The 21,102-nt window shown below is 44.2% G+C and overlaps 1 long non-coding RNA gene across 2 annotated transcripts; it reads right to left on the bottom strand.

Moving 5' to 3' along the window:
• Positions 1–510: 510 nt before the first annotated feature.
• On the bottom strand, positions 511–18,819 carry LOC310681993. 2 transcript variants are annotated; one of them, XR_014513702.1, is made up of 4 exons: positions 18,711–18,819; positions 11,088–11,286; positions 2,155–2,208; positions 511–1,328 (listed from the first exon to the last, which is right to left on the bottom strand). It is a non-coding gene; the product is annotated as an uncharacterized lncRNA (long non-coding RNA). The 2 variants fall into 2 exon arrangements; XR_014513703.1 differs by lacking the exons at positions 511–1,328; positions 2,155–2,208 and having other exon boundaries at positions 10,348–11,286.
• Between the last annotated feature and the right edge of the window lie 2,283 nt (positions 18,820–21,102).

Below are 21,102 nucleotides of genomic sequence, written 5' to 3'. Positions count from 1 at the left end.
GGCTGGGGTACAGTTTAGGATTATTTTTGTTGCTGCCACCAATATTAATATATTATCTTTAGATGTTATTATGATTTATGTGGAAATTGTTCAATTTGGTTGTGTTCTTTTTGATGTGCTTTATTTACCGTTTATGACAACTTTTGTTATGTTTGTAATTATGCAAATCTTTTCATGTTGTAAGTCACCTTAAGCATGGTTTTAACCATGGAATGGTGGCATACAAAGAAGATGACAATGGTGATTTTATATTTTTGATTATTTTTCATACAGAAACTCCACCACTGAAATAAGTTGGAACAATGTATATTTACCATTTACTAGGCATCTTCATAATCATCTATATACACTTTGTTTAATAGAGTTGTTCAGATCTAACCTCTTTGGTTTTAAGTATCCAAACATTCTGGACACTATCAGCAATACAATAAAATATAATGCATGAACAAGTAATACTTGTGACATTTGTTATTAAATTCAACAACTGCAGAATCTCTGACATTCTCATCACAAGTGAGAAAAATAATCCCATGTTAAAATGCCTTCCCTTTTTTCCTGGATAACATTTGTCTGTATATAAAGCTGGGCGTTAGCTGAGGAGATATTGGACAGTGGAATAAGTGATTCTATAGTTGGCATTAAAATGTTTTGGCTTTGGAGCATGCAATCCTGATTTAAAACCCTTCATTTCTTTTCTTTTCCCATAAAATTCTCAATGAGTAAGACTGAATAACTTTGATGGCTGCTGAAGACGGTTGTGTCTTCCTTTTTACTAAAAATTTGCTAGCCAGTTCTTAAGATATAGAAACAATATGTCTGGCCCTCTCCCATAGTAAGCTTTCACAATTATCCAGGACCATTTGAATCTAGGAAAGCATGCAGGAGAGACCAACAACTAGAGATGTTGAGAAATTTAATCAGAAATGGAAACAGGAGTGGAAATTCCTGCAATTTTCATGGTTATCTAAGGTCAGGTCAGGAATGGAAACACGTAAGAGAACATGGGCGATATTCACAATCATTTTTAGTCCACAAATGTTATGTAAATAGTTACATTATTTTCGCTGTTTTGCTTCCATTGAAATACATTGAAATTAATTACCGTACATAAGCTTGGCCTTAGCAGATAGTGAAATAACATAGGTTTTAGCAGAAGCTGAAGTGTAGCAGGATGGAAACAGCATTGATTGCAATCATCCAACACCTAGATTATAGCTTCTGACTTAACACGTGAGTCCGCTGTGTTCAATGGAGTTTACATTGGATTGCACATTGGATTGCAACCTAAATCACTGAGCTTCTGTTCTTTCTTTCAATGTGACAGAATACTGTGAAGATTAAAGGAAAGTTCATGACTTCCTAACTCTTTTTGTGAGAAGAATCACAGAAGTATACAGAAGAAACGAGAACTGGAAGGCATCCAGTGTCTTCTCTTTGAATATGATGCCCATTACCTAACATCCCAGACAGAGGCTTAAGTATAGCCCGGCTCCGACTCTTCAAAAGGAAGAGATTCTACAGACTTCCTAAGTAGCCTCTTTAATTGCTGTACCAATTGAACTGTTGAGAAACAATGAGTTCTTCCAGATGTGGACTCAATGTTGCAAGCAACTTCGTATATTGCAAGCGAGTCTTTGGCAACATTTTTAAAAAACCCTACTTATCAGATATTCCATAGGAAGGGTAAATATGGATTAAATGGGGGGAAATACAGGCTAGCATTCTGTTGTTGACGATGTCATGTGGGGACAGCAACAAATTTGCATGAGCAGCACCAATTCCATAATCTATACATGTCTGGAAGCATAATACAGTGGTACCTTGGGTTACATACGCTTCAGGTTATATACGCTTCAGGTTACAGACTCCGCTAACCCAGAAATAGTACCTTGGGTTAAGAACTTTGCTTCAGGATGAGAACAGAAATCATGTGGTGGTGGCAAGGCAGCAGTGGGAGGCCCCATTAGCTAAAGTGGTTAAGAACAGGTTAAGGTTCTTCAGGTTAAGAACAGTTTCAGGTTAAGAACGGACCTCCGGAACGAATTAAGTACTTAACCAGAGGTACCACTGTATTTTGAAAACCCAGGATATTTGGTATAATCTTATATATCAAAGAAGTATGGAAAAAAGTGGCCAGCTATAAACTATGTATACCTTTCTTTTTCAAGAAGGATTGAAAAAATCGATGGATGCTTCACATGGCCAAACCTGGAAACAAAAAGAGTGATGACAGATTATTGAAATTTAATGCTGCATCAGAATTCTCTACAATGAGTGTGCTGCTGTGTGTGGAACAGTAACTTCTTCCATAGCATGTGGTGCAGGGCTTTACTTATATTACTAGAAATAAAACAATATATAATCATGGGTGGGCCAGTAGGCACAGCCTATGGAGTGGACTGGAGGGGAGCCTTACACCCACTGGGGGACAGTGAGAGATTTCATTCATTTGTTTAGACTAGCAAACTGAAAGTTGTCTTAATTGGATTTGAATTCCTGTTGGTCTCAAGGTGCATGGGAAACCCTGAGGAATAAGATATTGTTAGCAGAGAGATAGCAATAAAACTCAGCTCCTTATGGTGCCAATTTGTTTATATCTCATAAAAGGCATCCCAAGTGAGCTGAAAACATACATTAGTTGTCTTTGGAGAGATGCTCAGAGCATTTTTTAAAGTTACATCTCTATTATGTGGATGCAGTTAAGTGTTAAGCAGTTAATGTGGCAGCATCTTTAATCAGTTATTTTAAAAATTATGCCCTTCTGTTGGTTAGTTAAGCACATAGCCGTCTGAACATCTAGCTACTTATATATTATTGTCATTGCTATTACCGTATTTTTCGCCCTATAGGACGCACCGTCCCATAAGGCGCACCTAGTTTTTTGGGGGGGAAATAAAGGGAAAAAATTATTTCCCCCCCAGGCGCGGGGTTGGGGAAGCCCGAGCTTCCCCCGACCCCAGCCCCCAAACAGGCAGCTCTCTGCAAGCCGTGGGAGCCCAGTGCTGGCTCCCGCTGCTAGCAGAGAGGTCCGCGAAGCCTGGGCGCGCTGAGCTCAGCGCGCGCAGGCTTCGGCATGCAGGCACGTCTCCGCCAGCAGCGGGAGTGCTCCCGCTGCTAGCGGAGAGGTCCGCGAAGCCTGGGCGCGCTGAGCTCAGCGCGCGCAGGCTTCGGCATGCAGGCACCTCTCCGCCAGCAGCGGGAGCGTTCCCGCTGCTAGCGGAGAGGTCCGCGAAGCCTGGGCGCGCTGAGCTCAGCGCGCGCAGGCTTCGGCATGCAGGCACGTCTCCGCCAGCAGCGGGAGCGTTCCCGCTGCTAGCGGAGAGGTCCGCGAAGCCTGGGCGCGCTGAGCTCAGCGCGCGCAGGCTTCCGCATGCAGGCACCTCTCCGCCAGCAGCGGGAGCGTTCCCGCTGCTAGCGGAGAGGTCCGCGAAGCCTGGGCGCGCTGAGCTCAGCGCACGCAGGCTTCAGCATGCAGGCACCTCTCCGCCAGCAGCGGGAGCGCTCCTGCTGTTTGCGGAGAGGTCCGCGAAGCCTGCATTCGCCCCATAGGACGCACCCAGATTTCCCCTTCATTTTTGGAGGGGAAAAAGTGCGTCCTATAGGGCGAAAAATACGGTACTACTACAACTCACTCTCTGCTTCTACTTTCCCAGATTACTGAAGGCAGCTGCTTATACCAGATAATTAGTTCACAGAGGAAACTGTTTAGATTTAACAACTAGTCCCTAGAGAAAACTATAAAAACATGCTACAATTTACACGATCCATCAGATACCATATAAAATAAAGGTTTCTTAAACACTTGTTATTAAAATGAACTGTTACCATTAGTAGTGCCTAAGATATAGGTTGCCTCATTAGACAAAGTTTAGTATAACACACCCACACCCACACCCCTTAAAAACCCATAACAAAAAGATACAATGGATAGACTAGAGATGCAGACAAAGCAATAATGCCAGAATAAGTAAATAATACTAATATAACCAAGCAGCCCCTCCCAGTGTATCAATCTCTCCAGTTCCATCCTATACATGTCTACTCAGAAATAATCCTCACTGACTTCCAACCCAAGTAGGTGTGCATAAGATTGCAGCCTTACAGTTAATTCCTAACCATATCTACTAGAAGTTAAGTCCTACTGAATTCACTTGTGCTTACTCCCTGTTAGGAGTAGGGCCAAAAGTGATATGAATGGTGATATGGCAAGGGAAGAATGAAAGCTGACCATCCTGAGACCTGCAGATAAAGGGCGGTATATAAATCCAATAAATAAAATAATAATAATAATTGGAACCCTCTCATCACTTGCTCCCATCTGAAGCAATGGCATAATATCATGCCTGCAAAAGTGGTGACGTAAGGATAAACACTCTCACTGGAGACCATAGGCAGTCACAGACAAACACCCACCCCTCCATCTCTCTTCATAGCCAAAACAGAAAATAGGATTCTTGATACCTCTGTAGCCAATCATGGTATACAAGACTCAGTCAAGTGACAGATGCATCTTCTAACAAGGAATAGGATGACACCACTCTTTTCTCATTTGCATAGAACCCAGAGTACATTAGTGGGTAATTATGAAAAAATACACTTTCTCCAAACTGCCATGGTTCACAACGAAGTGGAAAATGTAAACACTTGTTTTCTCAAAACCCATACAGGTGTCCTATCTCAGGATTCCAGTGAAGCCTTGAAACAGGAGTTGGATTGAGGGATGGGACAGATGCCACCATGGCCAGTGGAGGCAATTCCCCTTCCTGGCACCTCATGGAGCTTCTTCCTCTCAGGGTTCTAGTGGGATCTTGGGAAGGGCTGGAGGGCTCTGTAAAAGGACTGGTCAGTCTCTCTCTTGCCTCATGTACAAATTGTTGAACTTTAGGCTAGTGATTGCTGTACCAGCATTAACTCTGGCTTAGCTGCTACCTGTGCTACCAGCACCATGGGATTACTCTGCAAGGCATGGTGACTGGAGGTTTCCCTGTTGGCATTCATGGGTGTAGCCAAGGTTTGGTTTTTTGGGGGGGAGGGGGCAGGCTTTAGGTTGAGTGAGGCAGAACCTCAGTGAAGTATTTTTATTTATTTACTTGATTTAGGGGGGCAGCTGCCTCCCATCCCCCTTGGCTACACTCATGTTGGCGTTATAGGAAATACTACAGTCTAGCAAAGCACCTAACACTGCAGCTAAGCAGGTGACGAAACTGGAGAAGCCTGGAATGACGCAAAGACAACCCCCCCCCCAAGTAATTTGTTCTTTATGGAAATTAGGGTAGTGGAAAATCAGAAGTAAATGACAAGGTCAAAGGGATGAGCCAGGGAAGTGCTGTGAGCAGCTAATAATAATAATAAGCTTTTATTTATATCCCGCCCTCCCCAGGCTCAGGGCGGCTAACATCAGATATATAACATTACTATAAAATCAAACAATAATTAAATTACCTCCTGAAAACAGGTCAAAATCTAATTAAAGTCTAATTAAAGTCCAATCTGGGGAAAAGTTACACTGCACAAGTGAGGTATGGAAAAGTTGTTAGCTGTTCAGACGGAGACAATCTTACAGGAGTTTTTTCCCCTCCCTCAAGAAAACACGACATGATGTAGACAAGCTAATGCTGATTAACAATAAAAGCAAAACGGAAGATAAGCCAAGGTCATTGGTGACTTTGAGTGTGGTGATACTATTCACAAATGGAAAATAATACTCCATAAAAATAATAATTGTTTTGCTTGATCAGACCTAGGCTACCATTTTGTCTCAAATGGAGACCAGACAGATGCCCACAAGTGTGATATGATGGCAGTAGCCATCAGATATTGCTTGATCCTAGCATCTGGTAATCCAGTGGCAAATTGTTCAGTATTCTGCTACATCATGGCCAACAGCCATTGATATGTCTGTCCTCCATGAATTTATCTTATCCTTTTTTAAAGCCATTATATTATAAATAATAAATCACCTATATGGATTATTTATAAAGACATTTAAGCTAGTGCTGCTTGCCACATTTTGTGGCAATGAATTCCATAAGTTAATTATGCAATGTGTTGATGGAAGGTGAAGTCTTGATACTATTGCTCTTGGTAATAGCATTAGCAGCAGCTTTCTCCTGTGAAACAAGTACTAAAGAAAACCCTTCCATTAAGACTGAGTTTTAAGGTTTCTACATTACTTTTGAAGGGAAAATTGAAGTTTAATCTCTTCTTTTAAAATGTCACAATTTATATAAATAAGACTCAGTTTATTAGACAGCTAGGTTTAGTGTTCACACTAATCACTTCATTGTATTCAACAATGCCATTTCTCACTAGGGCACTCAAAAGTAGGGATAAATGAATATATTCATGAAACCAGCGGTAGTAATGTTAGGCCGTTACATTTCCTGCATATTCCGTTCAGTTTTTCCTACTGTCTGACAAGAACAATGCACATTATGCAATAGCAATAATGGAGTATTGCTGATTGTAAGAAAGAAATGGACCCGGTGCACGCAGCAAAAGAGAACGCTCAGTGCTGCGTGCTCAGTATATAAAACCCTTGGTTGGCAACATCAAAATTTCCCCAGTAACTCAAACAGCCCAATCACTGCTATGGCCATCTATACGATCCTGCCCAGCAACAGAGGGGTGGCCTGTCAGACCCCACCACAACACGTGCTCTCCATGAAGGAGAACATGCTTTTTAAGAAAGAAATGGACCCCATACTGGAATTAAATACGCCACATCTTTGTGCAGGGAACCTGTGGCCGGTGAGGCCCAAAGCATGGGAAGAGACAACAAACCTACAAGACAAACATACTGGATTTGAAGAGACCACAACTTTATTTATTACAGAGACAGGTGCCAACCGCTAGGGGCCGAAATCAAAAATATATATTTTTGAGAGGGCTGGGCCCTCTCACTGTTTCGAGGATGTCATGCAACATTGCGTCCCCACTCCCCAATCCTTTGGAGAAGCTGGCACCTCTGATTACAGATGTAAGTAGGCTTTAGTGAAAGCATTTGGTATGTATCCTGAATCAATCGGACTGCTGCTTGATTATTTTGCGGGGTTGATCCTGAGTTAAGGATCTCCCTATGACATACATCAAATAGGGGCAGTCCCTCCAGGAGACCATTCTGGGGTGTGGTGTTTGTGTGCTATGGCCCATCAGCCTTTGTGCATCCAGACACCACCTCCCCTGGACTCCTTTAATGGGGTACCCCCGACTCCCTGAAGTGGGAGTGGGAATAGGTTCCCAACTCCCACCACCCCCGTGCCTAGACTATGGATCCAACCCAATGCCTTATCTGCCAACAAGTTGTGACTATTATTATGGGGTAGGCAAAACCTCCAGATGGGCCCAATTTGTCTGCAGGCAATTTCGTCCCTGGCTCCGAATATTGTGACCAAATATTTACACAGGAAGGTCTTACACAGCGCCTGCCTGCACATCTTCAGCTCATCTGACTTTACCTCTGCTTGGGAACCATTTGTGATTTATATGATCAAACAATCTCATGACTGGCACAGTTCCACTAAATATGAGGGGATGAGGGGGTTTTTTGGGGCAACATTTATGAATATTGGGTATAAATAGTAGAAATATGACCCTTATATTGCCCTATGGAATATATTTTACACCATTTTTAAGATTTCTATTATGATGATTCTTATTTTATTATCTTATAATTTTATTCTTCCTGTTTTTATGACTGTTTTTAAATACATATAGGGTGAACCTACAGAATCAGCAGTTTGCTCAATCAGCCCTTTGGAACTTTATTCTCTATTAGGACCACTTACATTTAAGGAAAGGACTGGTGCTATGATGTTTTTATTGTAACGATCTGTATGCGATATTTTATATGCATATATTGTATATGTGTATGTGTATATATACACATATATGGTTATATTTTAATTCTGCTATTAATGTCCTGCCTTGTTTATAACTGCCCATTCTTCAAATATTGGAATCCCCTTCTTTTCCCAATTAATAAAACCTTAAATAAAATAAAACAAAGTAATAACTTGAACCATAACAACAACTATCCTAGTAATGAGAAGAGCTGTTTGACAACTCACAATTCCTGTGAGGTTGGCTTCACTGTCCTGCCACAATACGCCTGAGTCTTCAGCTCAATTCTAGCCATTCCTATTTGGCCAAGCCTTCCTGCACCACAAGGAGAAACTGGATGCTTCCCAATGGGCCATCCCTGAGGAAATCACACTATCTCTTGCTGTCTTATCATTTAAGTAGGGCTCCCTTCTCCCACTGAACTGGTGGGCAACAATCATTGAACTCAGAAGTTGGAACCAACAGTTGTGACAGCATAGATCAGGCAAATTAATTTCTCTCTCTCCAGAACAGTGTCCTGAAGAAAGTACAAAAGTTGCCCACCATGGCCAATCAGTAAAAGCGTGAAAAGATCCCTTCCTGGACTTTCTAAGAGTCCAGGGGACCTACAACTGATAACAGGAGTAGTGGGTGAGACAATATGCCTGTTTGGCTCAAAATGAGGAAAGGTAGTGGCAGGAAACCCATTTCAGTAGACCCCGTTACTATTTCTCACTCAACTTCCCACATTGATCAAGCCCCAGACATCTGTGCTGCATTTCTCCCTTTATACAAAGGATATCATTAGTGGGTAGTGCACCTGACATTAGCTTCCATAAAAAGCAAGGAAATCTCATTAATTTCAAATGGACACACTTTGAAGTACAGTAAGTGTACTTAAGTAAATATTTAAACCACCTTCATGGATGGTAATCCCCACATTTCAATGGGGATTAATTCTGAACAAACAGTATTACAGTGCAATCCATTACATCTTTACTCGGATGTCTCAGTTCTCAGTGTGTTCAATAGGGACTACTATTTAGTGCAGATGTGGGGAGCCAAATGTCATTTCGTCTAGACCTTGGCACCCTCTCCAATTCACACTCCTTCCAGCCATCTAAATCAGCAATCCAAGGGTAGAGCAGCTGGGAATGCTGTTGAGAGTGGGGAGCACATCCCTGCAGCCCCTCTCATCCTTGACTGCTTCCGCTTCAGCTGCAGCACCATGGAAGTCCAAGACTGCATGGGAACCTTTCAGGGAGCCCAAATCTGGATAATTATTCGGGCCAGTTCTGATCCTTTTTTAAAAGTTGCACTTGTGTGTGAAGACACGACAACTGGAGATTGGATTCATTAGTGATCTGTTAACTGAGAACTAATTTCCTGACTTTGAATCAGACCATTTTTATATGATACAGAATGGAATGTACACATCTGGAAAGCTTCAGCATGTGTAAGAACCTTGCAATCTGTACACAAGTTGTTTCTTGAGTTGAACAGCAACTCTGAGAATATAAAGTTGGAACTACAACACATGCCTTACTGAAAGATGTTTGTGGAGCAAACAAGCACAAAAAAATTATGTAGGTTTACAGTCCCTATTATGTATATTCTCTCTAACAGGCATTCAACCACACAAGTACATTATCAGTGTACTGCCAATGAAATGGGATTACACAAAAGGGTTCAATGAAATGAAATAGGACTACACAAGGGTTTATTTTTATTTTTTTACATACTCAGGGGACTTGAGTGCATAATAGGTATGTAACTTCATAAATTAAAATAAAAAAGAAACTGAAATACACATGAAAATTGCTTGGCAAAGACCTGTGTACTTGCGGAAAGCTGGTAACAACTGTGTGTACCTATACAGAAAAAGAAGTGAGACAGGAATGGGGAAGTGTCTGACTTTGAATCAATTAAGTCTATGGTTGATAGCAGATGCAGAATGTTCCCGTTTCAGTTGGAAACCACCCCCTTTCCCCAACAACAGGAAAATAGAGGGCAGGGAAATAGAGGAGGTGGAGGTACACTTTAGCACTCTTTTGGAAATTCCACTGTATGCAGTACCGGTGCCTCTTTTTTGGTTGTTAAAAAGTGCGGTACTTAATGTAACAACATCACAGTCAGTACCGGCACCTATTTTTCTAAGAAAAAAAGCACTGACTGTAGGTATAATTTCTCAGAAACAATCCATCTCTCTCCAAAGTTAGGGGAAAAGCAAGTTCAAGGACTATTTCATATAACAAGATTGCTATAGGGTAAAGGTGCGGTAAAAGAGGGAATGAGTCTGCAAGCATACAGCTCACTGTCATTTTGCCACGTGGCCAAGAGCATTTCCAATTGCCACTGTTTGCAGGTAGGATTCAATCGCATATCAGCAAATGGAGTTTCTGCAATTGAAGTAGATTGGGAGCTCTTACATGAAAGTTCTGCTCTTTTTGTGATAAGAAAATGCATTGGAAAGTGTGGAATAACATTTGCTTGTGTTCTGCCGAGAGAAGAGGTTTTTTAAAAAAAAAATCGGACAAGACAAAGAGCACACTTTAATCCTTGATAGACAGATTTATATACGGGCAGGATGACAAAAACCACAAACAAACAAGGACCAAATAGCAAATTAAAAGCAAAAGACAGACAGTTTACATCTCTCTCAAAAGCAACAATGGACACCTGTAATGGCCAGAATATAGCACCTTTTGTGCTGAAGTTTGCAGAGTAGAATTTCCAAGCTCCTTTCACATTTTATGAACATAAACTAGGTACCAGTGCTATGAAACCCTCCTAAGAGCTGCCAGTGACTAAGCAAGAAATTAGCCACTTATCAGCTGGTATCTTAAAAAGATAACAATTGCAGCTGGCTAATTAAAGTGTTCTAGGGCATGTGATAAGCCACTGCTGTATACCACAAACTCTTCACAATACAAAGTTCTTCTGCATTTCCATTACAGTTTCATGTAAAACCGTCCCTGAAAACAAATCAGAATGCATTTTCAATGTCGTTGAATTTCCCTGCAAACAAATCAGGAGGAACAACAAATAAACAGGTAATCTGGAAACCATCCAATTCTGTGTAAATTCACCTAACCCACATTCCAACATGCAGATGCACTTGTGTGAATTTAATTTTCCCTAAGGGATACTCAAAACACAGGGAGGCTGCAGATTTTGAATGGTGTTTTGGCATGACTTTCAGAAGCTACCAGGGCCATTTTGAAAACCTGTATGTCACCAGCATTTAGAGATGAAATGCAACTTACTTGTTGGAAGTTTGGTGTACTACAAAGTAGTAAAGTTGTACAGTAATCCAATGAGACAATGTTTACACAGCTCCTTTCCATTCAGCTTGAGGTGAGCTCAGAAGAGCAACTGCATGTAGAAAAATTGGATGGATAAGCTTTCCTGTTTCTGATTTTGGTTTCTTTTTAAAAATCCAAATCTGGAACTGCTTCTGGCTCCCTGCAAGTAATGGACACATGATAGGAGAACATGAATCATGTATACAGTAGCCTAGACTGTTAACATTTTAAATGGTCAGCAGAATTTCCATTTGTTATTGTTATTGTTTACAGAGCACCAATATAAATGTTGTTGCATCAAAATGCAAGGAAGTTTGGCATGGGGTAGATGTGTCATTCTTGGAAACAACTGTCACCCACAAAGCACTTTTAAACATTAACTGAACACTTTGTTTTGAATTACATTACGGTTATTTCAGTTTTCAAATGTAAGTACTGTAACAGATGGAAGGCCTATGTTTGTTGTGGTTGCTACTTCAGTAATGGACCATTTGGCCTAGGTGCTGTGTAGGGAAACAGAAAAGCATGAGAGTCATTATCTTGGAGGATAAACTATTAAGTTATGCTGCTGTTCCTCACACCCACACATTAGTTTTATCTTCATAGACTTTTGGCTCTTTGGGACATGGATTAAGTTTATATGTGAAATATACTCAGAGTCGCAAAGTGATTTCATGCTCTTTATTCAGCTCATAGTGGTGAGGAGGAATGAATGCCAGTCCCCTCAAAGTATCTGCCTTATATACATTATTTACACAATGGGCTGCACATGATTGGCTAATTCCGGAATTCTACTGTAAGCCAATCAGGTTGTGGATTCACTTCTATCTGGAGCATGATTGGGTGGTTCCTGCCAACCAATCATACTGCTGCATTGTTCTAGGACCAATCAGACTGCTGCATTCTGAATCCTATTGTTCTAGGACCAATCAGACTGCTGCCTTTTGGATCCTATTGTTCTAGGACCAATCAGACTGCTGCAGTTTGGATCCTATTCAACTCAGTACATAACACCCCTCCCCTCTAAGTTCCAGTCCTGCCCGGGAGGTCGCATTCATAGTCCTCAAGGTACGCTGGCGGCCTACGTGTGCGTTGCGGCCTCTGGTGTTCCCTGGTCCGGGGTTCCGGTTCTGGCTCGTGTTCCAAGGATGCTGGCTGTGATGGGGCTGTTTGGTCTGGCGCAACTGGCTCGCTCAGTCGTGGTTCTGGTTCTGGTGTCCTTTCGGCCTCACGGGTCCTCTCTGTATTTACTGATTCTGCCTCTCCTGCTGGCCCCTGCTGCTCTATGGGCCTCACTGCCCCACTGTTCCCTTGGGACTCCTCTGACCTGTCCGCCGCCTCCTGGTTATCTCCCGGGAATCGTCGCCGTATCTGGTCGCAGTGGCGGCACCAGCATTGCCCCCCATCTGTTAGCACCTCGTACGACACGGGGCCAGTGACCCTGGTGACCGTGGCGGGTACCCATGCAGGGCCTGCCCCAAAATTCTTTGCGTACACTGGGTCCTGGGCCTTGAAGGTCCGGGGGTTCCTGCCTTCCCCCACCACTACCTCATCCTGAGCTCTATCGGGGTGAAGGCGGTCCAATCTGATTGCAAGGCGCCGACCCATTAGTAGTTCAGCGGGGCTCCGGCCAGTCGTTGAGCTGGGGGTGCTGTGCTGTGCTAGAAGGAATGTGGCAAGGCGGTACTCCCAATCCCCTTGCGTCATGCGGCGAAGGGTGTCCTTGGTGGTCCGCACCATGCGTTCTGCTTGGCCATTGGTGGCAGGGTGGAATGGCGCCGAACGGATGTGGCGGATGGCATTCTGCGCTGTGAAGGTTTGGAATTCTCCTGACGTAAATGCAGTCCCGTTGTCTGAGACGAGAGTGTCAGGGAGCCCGTGGGTTGCAAACAGCCTGCGTAGTACCCGGATGGCTGCAGATGCAGAAGTGGACGGTACCAGTGCGACTTCCAGCCATTTGGTGTAGGAGTCCACCACTATGAAGAATGTTTTCCCCTGAAAGGGGCCAGCGAAGTCCACATGCAGGCGTGACCATGGTGCTCGGGCGGACTCCCAGGACTGGACTGGGGCCCTTGGGGGATCTGGGCGGGATTCTTGGCAGGCCTGGCAGTGTTTGACCCAGGCCTCTATCTCTCCGTCGATCCCCGGCCACCACACATAACTCCTGGCCAGGGCCTTCATTCTTACTACCCCTGGGTGTGTCTCGTGTAGGGCTGTGAGGACCCTTTTGCGGAGGGGCTGGGGAACAACGACCCTGCTTCCCCATAACAGGCACCCCTTGTGGGCCGACAGTTCATGTTTGCGAGTTGTGTAGCCAGCGAATTCTGGCCCAGGGCTGTTGCTGGGCCATCCCCTCCACACCCAGTCCAGGACCCGGGAGATGACCCTGTCTTTCTTGGAATGGTGTGCAACTTCTTGTGCCTGAATGGGGCGGTCGGGAAGCAGCTCCAGGCTCATAACCTCTTGTGCAGGTGCTGGGTCGGGGCCTGTTTCCGGTAGTGGTAGCCTGCTGAGGGCGTCCGCATGGCCCATTGCCTTCCCAGGGCGGTGAATCAGTGCATACTGGTAGCTGGCAAGGAAAATTGACCACCTGAGGACGCGAGGAGACAGCACTTGGGGGGTCTGCTTTTCGGGGGCAAACAAGCCAAGCAACGGCTTGTGGTCAGTCACCACGGTGAAGGGCCGCCCGTACAAGAAATCATGGAATTTTTTTACTCCCTTCACGATTGCCAGACCCTCCTTGTCGATTTGCGAGTAGTTCCGCTCGGTTGCATTGAGTGTCTGGGAAAAGTATGCCACCGGTACCTCTCTTCCATCCGGGAGTTGGTGTCCCAGGACAGCGCCAATGCCATAGGGTGAGGCGTCGCATGCTAGCACCACCGGCAGCCTCTCGTCGAAGTGTGCCAAGACCGAGTTTGAGACAAGCAAGTCCTTGACTGCCTGGAATGCGGCCTCCTGGCGCTGGCCCCACACCCAAGGGGCCCGCTTGTCCAGGAGTCTGTGTAGGGGCTCTGCTACCGCTGCCTTGTGGGGAAGGAAGGAATGGTAAAAGTTCAATAGTCCCAAGAAGGCCTGAAGCTCAGTCTTGTTCTTGGGCGCTGGGGCATCGCAAATGGCCCGTACCTTGTCCCCAGTCGGGTGGACCCCTTCTGCATCCACCATAAATCCCAGAAAGTCCACCTGAGGCACTCCTAGTAGACATTTTTCCCGCTTCACCTTGAGACCCGCCGTCTGGAAACGGTGCAGAACGGTGCGGAGGCGGTCCTCAAACTCCTCTGGTGTGGGCCCGGCAATCAACACATCATCGAAGAAGGGGGTGACGCCAGGGATTCCTTTAAGGAGAGAGTCCATTAGATTCTGGAATATGCCTGGTGCCACGCTGACACCGAATTGCAGCCGCTTTACCCTGAACGCTCCTCTGTGCGTCACAATCGTCTGTGCCTCTGCTGTGGCCTCATCTACTGGTAGCTGTTGATATGCTTGGGCCAAGTCCAGCTTGCCAAAAATTTTCGACCCAGCCAGGGTGGCAAGGACATGGCTGACCACTGGCACTGGGTATGCATGGGCCGTGAGGGCCTTGTTTATGGTACATTTGTAGTCTGCGCAGATGCGGACCGAACCATTAGGCTTGACGGGTGTGACGATTGGGGTTTCCCAGGGGGCATTAGGCACCGGCTCCAGCACTCCTTGCTCCACGAGCCGGTCCAATTCCTCGTCTATACGGGGTTTCAGGGCGAACGGGACCCGGCGGGCCTTGAGCCTGACTGGTCGTACTGCGGGGTCAAGCTGTAGAGCAATGGGGGGCCCCGTATACTGTCCCAATTTCCCATCAAAAACCCCCGGAAATTCCTTGCATATGGCGTCCACGTCCACTTGTAAGCTAGTGTGGTTCACCCCGGTGACGGCTAGCCCCAGTGGTCCAAACCATGCCAATCCCAGTAAGCTAATGTAGGGGCCCTTGACCACAAGCAAGTCCAGTTGCCGCGTCCGCCCTCGGTATTGCACCCTGAAGGTCCCCACCCCCATTGTGGGGACCTTACGTTTCTGGAAGTCCCGGAGGGTGAATGGGGCCGGCCTGAGTTTGGGACCCCCAGTAGGACACAGTTTCCTTAACGTCCTTGCCGAGATTATGGATAGAGTTGAACCCGTGTCAAGCTCCATGCGGCATGGGGCCCCCTCTATCTGTACCTCTACATAAATTTTCTCTACGTTGGGGTGGGGCAACTGGTATACCTGGAAGTCCGTGAGCTCCGTTGAGTTGCCTTGGTGCGTTGGGCCCCGGGACCTGGGGCTCTTGGATTGGTCATCTGATGCCTGCCATCGGGTGGGCCGAGCCCGACACACCCGGGCGATGTGTCCCGATTTTCTGCACTGCCTGCACTCTGCGTTGCGGAAACGGCAGGTCCTCCTCTCGTGACTTTCTCCACAGCTTGCGCAGTTTCCTCCTTCTCGTCGAGGCAGCTGTGGTATGTGGGCTGCTTGAGTGCGCTGCTGTACTCGGTGCACCTCCTCCCTGTCAGATCCTGAGTCGTCGGTGAGGTCTTCGTGGTGGACCCTCGGTTGGGGCGGCTGGCTCGGCCGTGCCTCTTGCGTCGACCTCTCGGCAGCTTCCGTTGCCAGGGCCTCCTCCAGAACAACCTGGAACGTTAGGTTCTTCTTAGCGTAGAGGCGCCGTTGCAGCTTCTCATCCCTCAGGCCACCGACGAGGCGGTCACGAAGCATGTTCTCCAGCTCTGAGAAGTTGCAGAACCGGGCGGCTTGGCGGAGAGAGGTCACAAACCCAGTTATGGTTTCCCCAGGGGCTTGCCGCTTTGCGTAGAAGGCATTTCGCCGAGCCACCTCTGAGGGCTGTGGCGAAAAGTGCCCCTTCAGCTGCTCCATTATTGTTTTGTATGGAACCGTAGCGACGTCTTCAGGCGCAAGGAGAGCCCGGGCGATTTCAAACGTCTCCTCTCCGCAGACGCTGAAGAATATTGCCCTCTTCTTGGCGTCTTCTTCATCGGTGACCCCTTTGGCTTCTAGCAGGAAGGTGAAACGGGAGGCGTACGCTTCCCAGTCTCCAGATGCTGGGTTGAACGGCGAGAAGCTGCTGTTGGTTGCCATTCTGAGTTCCTTGTGTCCCGGAGCTGAAGCCTGGATACACGGTGCGAGGCAGCGGTGCGGCAGGTGGCGGTGCTGCGGTGCTGTGTGTGGCAGTCAGCTCAGCAGGATCCCACCTTCGTCGCCAGTGAAATATACTCAGAGTCGCAAAGTGATTTCATGCTCTTTATTCAGCTCATAGTGGTGAGGAGGAATGAATGCCAGTCCCCTCAAAGTATCTGCCTTATATACATTATTTACACAATGGGCTGCACATGATTGGCTAATTCCGGAATTCTACTGTAAGCCAATCAGGTTGTGGATTCACTTCTATCTGGAGCATGATTGGGTGGTTCCTGCCAACCAATCATACTGCTGCATTGTTCTAGGACCAATCAGACTGCTGCATTCTGAATCCTATTGTTCTAGGACCAATCAGACTGCTGCCTTTTGGATCCTATTGTTCTAGGACCAATCAGACTGCTGCAGTTTGGATCCTATTCAACTCAGTACATAACAATATGACTGAAAGTGCTATATAACACTTCCCTGTTTTGGATTTAGAAAATCGAGCACTTAACTTTAAAGAGGTAAAATCCATTCCTGATGCAGTCACAACCTTCCTTGAGAATACCCCAGGCAAGACATTTTTCAAGAATCTGACATGGTTCGCTGAAAGCATCAAATGATCCCTATAAATTATCTTGTCTTGACCCAATTTCAGCTAAGTTTTTGTGAGCTTTCATTGCGAGTGTTTGAGCGCTTGTGTCTAAGTGATCAAAAAAAGAGCTGAAAAAACAAGTGGATCCCTCTCCTTTTTATCTTACTCTCCTGTAGTGAAAACCCATTTCCTTTAAGGAGAGGGATTATCGAGTGTCAATAAGGGTGCGTTAAGGTTAGCGAAGGTATTGCTGAATCTCTTGTTAACTGGAAATGGTAATCCTGAGAGTGTAATTTCCTACCAGGACATGAAATTTGTAGCTCATTTGGTCTCTCAAACAGAACTGGTAATAGTACAGCAGAAATTACAAATCCCATGCTCTCTGGCTGTCATGCTAGGGAATATGGGACTGTAGCTTTCTCAGACCATCCCTTCTTGAAGGGAAATATATTCTGTGGGTGCTTTGTTTGTTTCAAAGGAACTGCAGGAGCAGCAGGAAGGCTAGCTAGTGGCAGGTGTAGGACTTAGACCTGAACTGCAACTCTAGGGCTCACTCTTACTGTGATTAGGCTTTTTGAATTAGGAGTGAACTTTTACCATCAAACTCAAGACAAAGATCTGTCCCATAACCAGAGCCCAGCAGCAGCTGAAGGGAACTGTGGAAGGACAGCGAAGACAGCAGTAACTGCATCCCCCTTTGGTCTTTTGTAAGCTTTTCCCAAGTCTGTAGGTCAGAGCTGTATAAGACTGCGGATCAGCACCAAATGCAAGCAGGAGAAAATGTAACACAGATGTGCCATTTGCGTAAAATGGTAGTTGTCTATGTTCTGCATCAGATCTGATCCTTGAAAATCAAGGAGACAAAAAATTTGCCTGACATCTCTCAGACTCCAGGTTTAGCACTTACAATGGGTCCGAATCCCAACACCCAGTGTATTCCAGAATCAGCTTTGGGGTTACTTTTAATGGGGTTATAATTCTGTTCTACTCCTCTGGTTAATATAATTTTAACAGATTCTCCTTGGGTGGAATCTACTACTGAAGCATGTTCAGGATGTGCAAGAGCCTTAGCAACAAGCTTCACCACAAAATAGGGAACAAAACAGTGTAAAGAAAAATGAGTTTGGTTTATAACAGTTTGCAAAAAGAAGAAGCCAAGCATGGTTTAGATATAACATATTTAACATTAACTTTTGAATTTCAATATACCATCAGTTAATCAGTTAGAAGTCCTTTTCCTGCGCCTGAAGCTCAAAGGAAACCTCAGATTTAGACACTTGTTAATTTGTTGGCATTTGATAAATTTCATAACTTGTGCATTGAGCCCAAATGTGACACTCTCTTAAAGCACAGAGCTGCAGATTGAAGGAAATTAGAGGTGTAATTTGGTAAAAGACATATTTTTTTGTCCGTTTATGTAAATTTGGTCCAATCATCACCATCACCATCACCATCATCATCACCATCTTATTTATTGAATTTATATACCGCCGTTCATTTGAGAATCACAGAGTGGTTTGCAGTATAAAAACACGAGGTTTTTATATTCATAAATACTAATACTAATACACAGGGCCCAGTAATAGATGGTGATTAATATTCCCCTCAGAACAACTGATTATGTAAACAAACCACTCTCTCTTTTTTGTGTGTGCCTTATTTTGTTATTGAGTGTCATAATTTTAATTTTTTGTGGTGGCTAGGGGCCACAAAAGCTGAAAATGGGTCAGGCCTCTCTGGGCCTCTGAGAGGGCCTGTGAAATACTCCTAAATTTATGCTACTCTAGCTCTGTCCAGGCTCAGGAGTCCAGATTCTCTCACACATTTTCTCTGAAGTATTTTACTTGAGGCTTCGGGATCATTCTCTTCACAAGTTGGAACCTTCTCCTTCAGAGTCCTTTTTCTCCCCCTTTCTGCCCCCAATCTTTCATTTCACTAGCCCAGTTGGCAATTGTTGACTCAAGCTGTTGCTTAGCAACTTGGCTAGGGGAAAGTAGGGAGCCTTCAAAAGGGAGGGAATGGCACCCCTGTGGTGAATAACAAATTGCACACTGCGAAAATATTCAGCTGCTGATGTCTGTCAGCTTCCTTCTCTTTCACCACTTGGGTATAGGTGTGTGTGTTCATACAAACATTAAAAGGTCTGTGAGGGGAATTTTTAAATTCATCGCAAGACTTGCAAGTGCCGGTAGGGGCTTATCATGGAGGACACAAACAGTAGCGTGTTAACATACCGTCATAAACAGTGTTCTCTAGCTGCAATGAGAATAGCCACTATCACATGGCAAGGTGTAATGCAAACATGAGGTATCCAACAAAGTTGGGAACTGAACAAAAATTCAACAAAGCTTAGGTGAGACTGGATAACTTTTATGTATAGTACAAGTCTGGCCCAAGACATTTTGGCGCTTGAAGCGAAGCATAAAATGGTGCCTCCCGCCAGAGAAGAAGGGGTGAGTGAAGATCTATATTGGAAGCAAGTTGGGAGTGAAGATTTACCTCAAGAACAAGCTGGTGAGTGAGATCTTCATTGGGAATAAGGCAGAAGGGGAATCTTAGCAACTTTACCAGGTTTACTTCACTTGGATTGCCATCTTCAAATGACAAACCAAACACTAGGTCTTTGGCTTAGTTAACTATCTACTTTCTATTTGTCCAACATTACTGCTGAATTGCTTATACAGCGAAAAGGATACTAGCAGGAATATAGTGATACTGCAAAACTGGAAAAACTATTCATTTATTTTATTTATTTCATAAAATTTATACACTTACTTGATTGTAAAAAAAACAACCCACAAAGCGGTTTACAAAAAGATAAAACGATAAAATTAAGAAAAACCCACAACCATAATTTAAAACATACAAAAGCTAAAATACAAAAATTAAAATTACCTCAACTTTCTAAGCATCTAAGAACAAAAGAGATCAAAACTGCTGAAACAAATACACAAGCAGCAACAAAAACAGCTGAGCAGTTGTTTGCCCTGTATTCTTGATGTGCTTTGAGTTGAGTTCTTTTTCAGGGAAAATCGTCTTTCAAATAAATAAAGGTAGTAGACTAACTCAAGCCCTTGTTGGAAATGGTAACTGCCTTAAACAGATGGAGATAATTTGAAGTAAAGTTTTTGAACCTGAAATTAGTTGTCAATAAAGAATAAATGCAGTTGTGGGGTGCAGGGGGGAGTTTCCCCTGGTTCCATTATTATGATAAATGCTGGTGACTTGGCAGGGGAAGTAGGGTGAACCCCAATTTATTATGATAAATGCTGCTGATGGTTTTCCAATCCTCTGTTTGCATATTATCTGATTGTACTAGGCTAGGGGTTTAAGGCCAAATAGTTTGCCATTTGTATATATTTGAGGCATTCAGGAGTGCTCCTAGAAAGTCTCCTACTGAAGGATTTTTTTGCCCTTTAGTAGATGTATGAAATAGAGCAGGGGTTTCTAACCTTTTTGGACCAGTGGACATGTGAAATTTTGAAAGTGTTGTGGGCCCCAATGACAAAATGGTTGCCATGGGGGTATGGCTCAATGCATCAGCTTTAGGATATTGGAGTCAGCATCTTCCATAAACTTTTAAATCCTCTAAAAATTATCCAGTAAGTTACTAATATTATACCATTGTGTTCTTACTTATACATTAATCTAGAAATCCATAATATATCTCAACAAGTTGTTCCCCATTTCAGAGCTTTTTCAACAGGTCTAACTTTAAAGCAAAGTCATTAAAGAGTCTTGCATCATATTGAATTAGGCTGAGAGTCTTCCCTATAATTTATTATTTGATTTACTTGATTAATGAGGCATGCTAGATACCATATTGATATGCTAAAAATCAACTTCTCCTACAGGTCCATTATCCACTTAAATTTTGAGACACTATTGAATGCTCTCAAGTTTTCTCTCAGTGGACTATCAAATCGAAGTCTGTTAGAAGTGATTTGATACATTTGTAGATGATGCCCTTTAATGCAGTTTAAAATGTCTGAATCAGTGTACAATTAAAGGAACTACAATATAAAAATATTTTAGCTTCAAGATACTAGACTGGATTTTGTAAATACATTGACGATTGTAGTGATTCAGCTGCACCATTATGAGTTATCCCCCCATCAAGGAAAGCACAGTCAGTTATTATCACTCAACATGGCAGGGTTTTGTTAGGAAAAAAATAAAACTTTCATGCAATCATGCATCTGTCTACTCAGAAACAAGGACCACTGAGTTGAATGG

The sequence above is a fragment of the Podarcis tiliguerta genome (genome assembly GCF_965153285.1).
Source record: "Podarcis tiliguerta genome assembly, chromosome: 7".
In the NCBI taxonomy this organism is placed as follows: domain Eukaryota; kingdom Metazoa; phylum Chordata; class Lepidosauria; order Squamata; family Lacertidae; genus Podarcis; species Podarcis tiliguerta.
This window is presented reverse-complemented; position numbering and strand designations above follow the sequence as displayed.